Raw genomic sequence first — 9483 nt, 5'->3', positions numbered from 1 at the left:
AGGAAAAGGATGAAGAGGAAGAGCAAGAAGGATAGCCATTATCTCTGATGAGATTCAGGCCACTGTGGTCAACCATGTGGTCAACCATGGTTTGACCATGCAGGAGGCTGGCCAGAGGGTTTAACCAAATATAAGCCGCTTCTCAGTTGCATCCATTCTCCGGGCAATCAGAAGAGAGAATGGGTAAGAAACACTACTATGACAGGAAAACACTAGTTTGAATGCCTTATCAGGAGCATAGTATTCTTGTATTTAGAGTATTTTACATTGTGCTGTATTTGAAAAATTAAACAAATAAAAAGTGCAACCATTGATGACCAAGACATATTCCTTAACATCAATACAGTGAGCCTAGCCACAGTGGACCATGTTCTAAGGCAGAACACCTTGAGAATGAAGCAGGTGTACAGGGTGCCTTTTGACAGAAACTCAGATAGAGTCAAACAATTATGCTATGACTATGTGCAAGTAAGTCATATACATTTCCACAACTGATTACGTCCTATCAGCACTGAAACATTATTGTACTGTATTGTAATCCAATCCAATGTTATTTTCCGATTTCTCACAACACAACAATTGTCAATATTGTCTTCAACATTTTTCTTTCTTTTTTTTGTTGACTGTACTGGCCTATATCCTATTGTTTGTTCTGTGCAAATCATATACACATTCAGTTGTGTTTGCTCTGATGTAAAGACTACAGCACTTTTGAAATAAAAATTAAAATATTGAAGTTGTAACTGTATGTTTGTGTGTTGTTATATATTTAATTGCAATTTTTGACAACAGGAGAAAGCGTACAGTAACACTGGAGATGAAAAGGCATAATGCTCCTGATAGGGCCTTCATACTGGTGTTTTCCCATTTCTTACTTGTGTTTTCCATTGAGCACATCAGTGTTCAATCGATGCTTAGAATGTCTACTCATATAATGGTCTGTGTTTGTCATTTGAAAGCAAAATAACCTTTTAAGGTGACATTTGTTTTGAAAGCAAAGTAGCATTCTGCAGGAGATATAAAGGGTTTTGCATTTTGTGTGTGTGGTTTAGGGATTTGTGTTTAGAGTTGTGAGTAAACAAGGCATGCTTTCAAAATATGGGTGCTAGCAATCGAGAAAAACTGTAATATGTCTTCAGTGATGATGACGACAACTGGACACTTCAAGTATTGAGTATCTGGGAGGTTCTCAGTGTTTACTTTCAGGATATATTCTGAAAGACATTCAAGCTTCACATGTAAGAGCAACTGATAGATAGATAGATAGATAGATGGATGGATGGATGGATGGATGGATGGATGGATGGATGGATGGATGGATGGATGGATGGATGGATGGATGGATGGATGGATGGATGGATGGATGGATGGATGGATAGATAGATAGATAGATAGATAGATAGATAGATAGATAGATAGATAGATAGATAGATAGATGGATACTTTATTGATCCCGAGGGAAATTAAGGTCATCCAGTAGCTTACACTTCACTCACAAACATACATACATGAATCACAATAAACACAATACACACAACACACATAGGGAGAACATGTACACAGGGAGTGGGGTGTTTACAGGCACAGGATAGATCTGCCACTATATAACAGTGTGCATTACTTGTGAAAGTGTTGAAAGTAGTGGAAAGTAGTGCAAGAGGGTTCATGTGCATGTGTGGATAGTGCAAAGAGTCCTGTGCTTGTGTGTGTGAGGATAGTGCAAAGTGATATAAATAGTAAAAAACTAAAACAAAGTAAAGACTGTCCAAGGGGCTTGTGTAGCCAGTAAAAAAGGATGGGCAGTGGGATGGAATGGAGTAAAGTGAGATGAGAAGGGGAGGTCAGACTGAGGTGGACTCATGCAGAGAAGAAACTGGATTGAATTACGTAATGTCTGATGAACTGCGTTTGGTTGAATTCAAATCTGAACTGTGAGGCATATTATTTCAGACCCACCACCATTAGACAAGTCCAAGTTGCTATATCTATACTATATACTATCTGCCTAACTGTAAAGGCAAAACAGTTCAAGCTATCTTCAATGTAGTCAAATACAAACACTCACAAATAGATTAACAGTGTAATAACAGTCACGCATACAACAACAATAATGATAATAATAACAAGATAAAGAAGAAGAAGAAGAAGAAGAAGAAGAAGAAGAAGAAGAAGAAGAAGAAGAAGAAGAAGAAGAAGAAGAAGAAGAAGAAGAAGAAGAAGAAGGAGAAGAAGAAGAAGAAGAAGAAGAAGAAGAAGAAGAAGAAGAAGAAGAAGAAGAAGAAGGAGAAGTAACACCAAGGTCAGCTAGGGTACCATAACACCATGACTGCATCAGCGACACCACAACATGCTTAACCCACATTGAGTCCAGATAAACATGCTTCACCCACATTGAGTCCAGATAAAGTTTCCTCCCAGATGGCCAACGACTCTGTAATGGATCCTGTTTCAGGTGTTATCTGGGTCATATTATGGGTTCGCTTTATTTAGAAGAGATAGCATGGTACATAGGTGGTATATCATCTGGCTATGAAATGAGGAGGTAGACAGAAGGGAGGATTTACCGAGGTCAGCGGAGGAGTGTGTGTGTGTGTGTGTGGACCTCGCTGTGCTTGAGGGGGGAAGAGAGGGAGCAGTGTGATATTTATTAAACTTTATTACACGCTCAAGGCCCACATGGAAGATGTACAATACATATAATCAATAAATTACATATAAATATACATACATACATACAATCATAAATACATATAAATACACAAGGAAAGAAGGGCTTAAAAAGGCACTTATACCAGTGTTCCCAGATCTTAGATGTGTACTTGACAGAGCTGCGGCCAGGGTCTGTCATCAGATCAATTATAACAAGGCTGTAGTACTCCTGGGTTTCTTCAGGAGTATCCTAAGACAGTCATTATATGATATGGGAACCATCAGCCTCTTCTGGGAGTGGACCACATGCCAAGAGGAGTGCATAGAACACATACACACACCAAATAATGGTCATGGAACGTAACCCAATTATATATTTTTAAATCACTCTGGGTTGTTGATGAAGCTGGTGAGGCCACAATGTGGGTCATATTACTGTCTCTCGGTTGAGTTGCGTTGTCTGGGCACATATTAGTTTACTGTTTATGTCTGGAATATGTCTGGAATTCTTTTAACAGCTTTATTTGGTAAAGACAACATTGCCATCTAAAGTCACAACTACAAAATAATAAGAACGGCATTTAAAGGTAGCCATATTACCAGGTATTTATGGGTCTAAAAGAATGCAGGAAAGAGCAGATGTGGATCTACTTCATGCAGGCTTCGATAAGGTAGCCTTAGGTACGCAAGAGCCTGACCTGGTCACTTAGTTTTGCAAATTTGATTGTGTGATATCCATGCATTTTTTTATGTTCCTCAAATTTAAAACATATTTTTCCTTATATTGGAAAAAAAAAACTATTTGTGGACTAAGATGTTTTTTCATTATCTTGGTAAGAGTGCTCTCTACTACTCGAACACAGAAGTCTCTGAGTACTAATTAAATAAGAACAGGTTGTGGATACCAACACAAATTTGAGGAAACTGGTTAGAAATCACCTCCTCCATGAATCCAGTTGTCTCACACAAACACTCTACATTCCTCACGCATTGTCTCACGTATCAAAAGAGATAGCAGTGAGAAAACTCCAATGGATCAGGGCCAGGAGAAAGGAAAACCAACCCAGTACATCCAAAGCCATTAACCTTGCAGATTATCTTTGGGAATAAACCTACTGAAGACGCAAAGACAAAATGAGACATTTATTTTCACTTGACGTGAATTGTAGATGGTTACCAGCAGTGGAACTTAAGATAGGTACCTAGCACTTTTGGATATGACGAGGCATAAAAAACTATACCAGTAGGCCTTTTTAAAAACATCAACACCACTCTGTAAACAAATTACTTTTCTACTTTTGAGTTTGTGATTATTCCCTGATGGTGGAAGATCTGTACATTGCCTGTTGTTTCTCAAAGAAGGTATTTGGTAAACTCTATATAACAACTAAAGTTGTACCTTTTTCCACCAAGATTATATTTTGAACCAGGCCATGTTCTGAATGCACTATTCGATCTACGAGAATATTGAGTAATTCGTATGGCCTGACGAGGTATGTCATGAGGTTAAAGGAAGCGTACTGTCAGCTCTTGTTGACAATATGTAAATCATGGAGATGCTCTCCTGATACCTCCACCCAACTTTCAAAGCCAGACATTCCCCATGTACATGTGCATGATGAAGTGTTTGTGCCCATATGCGAGTCTGGGAACCTCATTAGTCACTGCCTAAAAATACAGCCCTGACCTTGTGATGATGGGGGTGTCCTGGGGGATGTTGCCTCTACAACTGTATCTCTATAAAGTCTGCACTTGGACTGATGCACTTGAGCACACATTTATTCGTAACCGTGCTTCCTCTAGTAACCGTGCTTCCTCTCGCTACCGGGCTTTCTCTCTCAGCCGTGCTTTCGTCCAAATCCGACAGGATCTCCAGGCCATCTAACCATGACTCAGGGGGACTGGCTCTTATAGCACACCGGTCCCAGGTGTTCCCAATAGCCCTAGCTGACGAGCCAACCACCTGCAGATCATCTGTAAAACAAGAGGAACGCCTAGCAACCCAAAAGGGGCGGGGCCGTCACAACAAGAAGGTTTCCTGCATGCCACAGAGAATCATACAAGTGAGGGTATGAAGTAAGAATGTAACCAGAAGATGAAAGGAACTATGTTAATTAAGGTTAGTAATAATAATTTAATATCGCCATGCAGAAAAGTATATGTAATATTTTGAATTTGTTCTTTAATGATAATTTTTCTTTTTACTTTTTCTTTAATGCAATGGAAACACATAGTGATGATAATATACAGAATAACGTTGAAAGTGTGTAGGCTTTGTATTATAGTACTATGTCAGATTGTTTATCTTCCGGAAAAGGCAATTCTAGAAAAAAAAGGATCGGGGTCTCGTTTGATGTGCAAGTTTAATCAGACCACTGTTCCTTAGCCGTGTTAAGAATAAGGTGAATACTCATGAATGTTCATGTGACTTGATGCAGATGAAGGGGAGACAGCCACAGTCCTGCCAGAGATACTTGAGAACCTGAGAAGCAACTACATCATAAACACCAGGGGGCCCCGCAAATACAACGCTTCCACACCACCAGGGAGCGCTGCAAGGTCAACGCTTCCCACAACACAACACTGCAAGGACAACGCTTCCCACAACACAACACCAGGGGGCGCTGCAAGGTCAACGCTTCCCACAACACAACACTGCAAGGACAACGCTTCCCACAACACAACACCAGGGGGCGCTGCAAGGACAACGCTTCCCACGACACAACACTGCAAGGACAACGCTTCCCACAACACAACACCAGGGGGCGCTGCAAGGACAACGCTTCTGCAACGCTGTTAGCAGCTGATGTTTTATACCATCATGTTTATTTGGAAGAGCTTCTGGTTACCATACACAATTTCTGATAGCCAGGTCCCACCCTGATCTAGGCAAAGTTCACTTCCCATCTGATCTGTCATTCATATAGAATGTCAAAGAAGACTTTCAGACAACCTTCTGGCCGAGTCACAGAAGGAACATGACTGATATCTGATTGATACCACAGGAACATACACACAAGGACACAAATAGAATATCTAAAGGCAAAGACAATAAATAAAACAAAGTAGTCCAAGAAATGTAAGAGGAGAATGATCCACGATGAGATGATTGAAACCAAGGATACCAATGAACAGACACTTAAGAAAGAGCTGAGTCTGAAACTATCAGTAGAATTAAACATGAATGTATCGTGTAGGAATGGAGATCGTCTGGCAAATAACATGATAGGACCAGAGGACTACTCACACCAACAGGTGGAACATGAAGAAACGAATGACACAGAGAGGGAACGTTCCGGAGAGGATAATGAACATGAGATAGAGGAAATAGAAAATGGTGTTATAGATGATAGCTATGATGACGAGGAACAGAAATGTGAAGAAAACGAAATACTGAAAACCTCTGGTGAGTATCATAAGACTTTCAGAACAGTACTGTCCCTTCACTGGTTATGTGCCAGGCTCACCTGTATCTCTTTCTCAACCCAAACAGAGAATCCTGATACAAAGTCAGCTTCTAAGAGCACATGGTCACCAAGTCTCTACTACAGACCAGAAAAAGAAATTCACAACTTTGCTGGTTGTGAGATCTGCATTCATGAATCCTTGGATTCCTACGGTTCCATGATCTGGCCAGGGGTGAGCACTAAGAACGTTTAGACAAGGAGAAAGAACACATTATGAAATTATTCTAACCGTGTTTTGTGTGTTTTGAATAATGTTACTAAGAACAATTGTAAAAGCGATGATCTCTGGAACCCACAGTCAGTTGCTCTGTGTTCGTACCTGGACACACCAGCAGGCCGTCAGCAGGTTAATCTACTTGATCAATCAGCCATTGAGATTGGAGCAGGGACAGGTCTATTATCAATCGTGGCCACTCTCCTTGGTAAGTATGAATGACCACCAGAGGCTTGAAGGACAAAATCTATGTGATTTCACGAAAGGATTAAGATCTGTTAATGTTCTTTAGGTGCCAAGGTTACGGCTACTGACCTTCCAGAAGTTCTGGGGAATCTGAGATGTAACCTGTCACGGAACACCAAGTGGCAGTGCAGACATCCACCCCAAGTAGCAGCTCTCTCCTGGGGCCATGATCTGGAGAACACCTTCCCTCGCTCTGGTCCCCGCTATGATTATGTGCTGGCAGCTGATGTGGTCTACCACCACGACTACCTGGATGAGCTGCTGGTCACCATGAGGCACTTCTGCCAACCAGGCACCGTCATGATCTGGGCCAACAAGATTCGTTATGAAGCCGACTTGGGTTTCATAGAGCGCTTTAAGGAAGCCTTCCATACAACACTGCTGGCTGAAAAAGATGAAGTGAGGATATACATGGCCACCGCACGGGAGGCACACAAAGCTTCTGGACCACTGATGCAGACTGAGGAGCAGAGGGAGGAGAAAGAACAAACTGTTAAAGAAGAGGAAACCGTGGGCCCTATGGAGGACAAGCATGTTAATGAGAAGAGGGAGAGGAACGGAAATGTGGAAATAAACACAGATGCATCCATCCATAAAGAAGGGGAGTATGACTTCAAAAATCAGGAGAAAGACCAAACCGTAAAAGAGGAGGAAAACATATGTCTTACGCAGGACGTTATGACAGATAACAAGATAGGAATAATTCAGGAAGGGAAAAAGCCTGGCTGTTTAGATGAAGATGTGGAAGGTAGAGAGATGGGGAGAAATGCAGAGGAGAAACATGAGGACAAGGATGATAATGAGAAGAGGGAGAGGAACGGAAATGTGGAAATAAACACAGATGCATCAAATGGTCTTAAAGAAGGGGGGGATGACTTCAAAAATGAAGATGAGAAACATCAGCAGGAAATTGATGAACTGAACCCATCAGTGTCATACGAGACACACAACACTGATGGCCTCATACAGAATGAAATGTATGAACAGTCATTCACACAGAATTCTAACAAAGCCATTCATGAGCCATCTGTGACTGAGAGAGACGAAGCGGAAACATCTGGAGCTTCATCTCAGAAAGGAAAGAACATTATGGTTGAAACTCCACCGGATGATGATGGCCATCTGGACACTAAGAAAACCTTTAGAGACACAGAACATGAACATCACAAGGTAGTCCAAGAGATTAAAGAGGAGGAATGGAACAACAAACAAGAGACGAATGAAAACAAACATGCCAGTGAACAGATCCTTCACAGAGGGTTAACACAGACACTAGAGAAGGGAGAAATGAACACAAATGTGTCCCACATGTATGGAGACTGTGTGGAAAATGACATGCTAGGATTAAAACAACATTCTGCACCAGAGGTGAGCAATGGACACAATGATGACGTGGATGGAGAGTGTTGTGAGGAAGACGATGACGTGGAGGGAGAGTGTTGTGAAGAAGATGATGTAGATGAGGAAGAAGAAACAGCAAATGGTGATGAAGGTGATAGCTATGGCAAAGCTCAGCAAAATGGAGAAAAAGAGAGTGTGAAAACCTCTGGTGAGTACCACACACCATGGTGGTGAAATTATAGTATTTTCACTGAACATGTGATTATATGTGTTGTGACCTTAAGTATCAGACACACCTAGAATTCATCTTTTTCTCTCTCCACCCAAACAGAGAATCATGTCACAACCACGACAAATAAGAGCACATGGTCACCAAGTCTCTACTACAGACCAGAAAAAGAAATCCACAACTTTGCTGGTTGTGAGATCTGCATTCATGAATCCTTGGATTCCTACGGTTCCATGATCTGGCCAGGGGTGAGCACAATGACCGCTTAGCCAAGGAGAAAGAACACATTATGAAATGTATTCTGTTATTAAGAAACTCTCTTTTATATTCACAAAACCTAAAATATTGTAAACCATTAACTTGACAGCAATGTTAAGATATTCGTGTTTGAATAATGTTACTAAGAACAATTGTAAAAGCAATGATCTCTGGAACCCACAGTCAGTTGCTCTGTGTTCGTACCTGGACACACCAGCAGGCCGTCAGCAGGTTAATCTACTTGATCAATCAGCCATTGAGATTGGAGCAGGGACGGGTCTATTATCAATCGTGGCCACTCTCCTTGGTGAGTATGAATGACCACCAGAGGCTTGAAGGACAAAATCTATGTGATTTCACGAAAGGATTAAGATGTGTAAATGTTCTTCAGGTGCCAAGGTTACGGCTACTGACCTTCCAGAAGTTCTGGGGAATCTGAGATGTAACCTGTCACGGAACACCAAGTGGCAGTGCAGACATCCACCCCAAGTAGCAGCTCTCTCCTGGGGCCATGATCTGGAGAACACCTTCCCTCGCTCTGGTCCCCGCTATGATTATGTGCTGGCAGCTGATGTGGTCTACCACCACGACTACCTGGATGAGCTGCTGCTCACCATGAGGCACTTCTGCCAACCAGGCACCGTCATGATCTGGGCCAACAAGATTCGTTATGAAGCCGACTTGGGTTTCATAGAGCGCTTTAAGGAAGCCTTCCATACAACACTGCTGGCTGAAAAAGATGAAGTGAGGATATACATGGCCACCGCACGGGAGGCCCACAAAGCTTCTGGACCACTGATGCAGACTGAGGAGCACAGGGAGGAGAAAGAACAAACTGTTAAAGAAGAGGAAACCGTGGGTCATGAGGACAAGCATGTTAATGAGAAGAGGGAGAGGAACGGAAATGTGGAAATAAACACAGATGCATCCATCCATAAAGAAGGGGAGTATGACTTCAAAAATCAGGAGAAAGACCAAACCGTAAAAGAGGAGGAAAACATATGCCTTACGCAGGACGTTATGACAGATAACAAGATAGGAATAATTCAGGAAGGGAGAAAGCTGATATGTTCAGATGA

This window comes from Sprattus sprattus (genome assembly GCF_963457725.1).
Source record: "Sprattus sprattus genome assembly, chromosome: 3".
Taxonomy (NCBI): domain Eukaryota; kingdom Metazoa; phylum Chordata; class Actinopteri; order Clupeiformes; family Clupeidae; genus Sprattus; species Sprattus sprattus.
Note: the sequence above shows the minus strand (reverse complement) of the source record.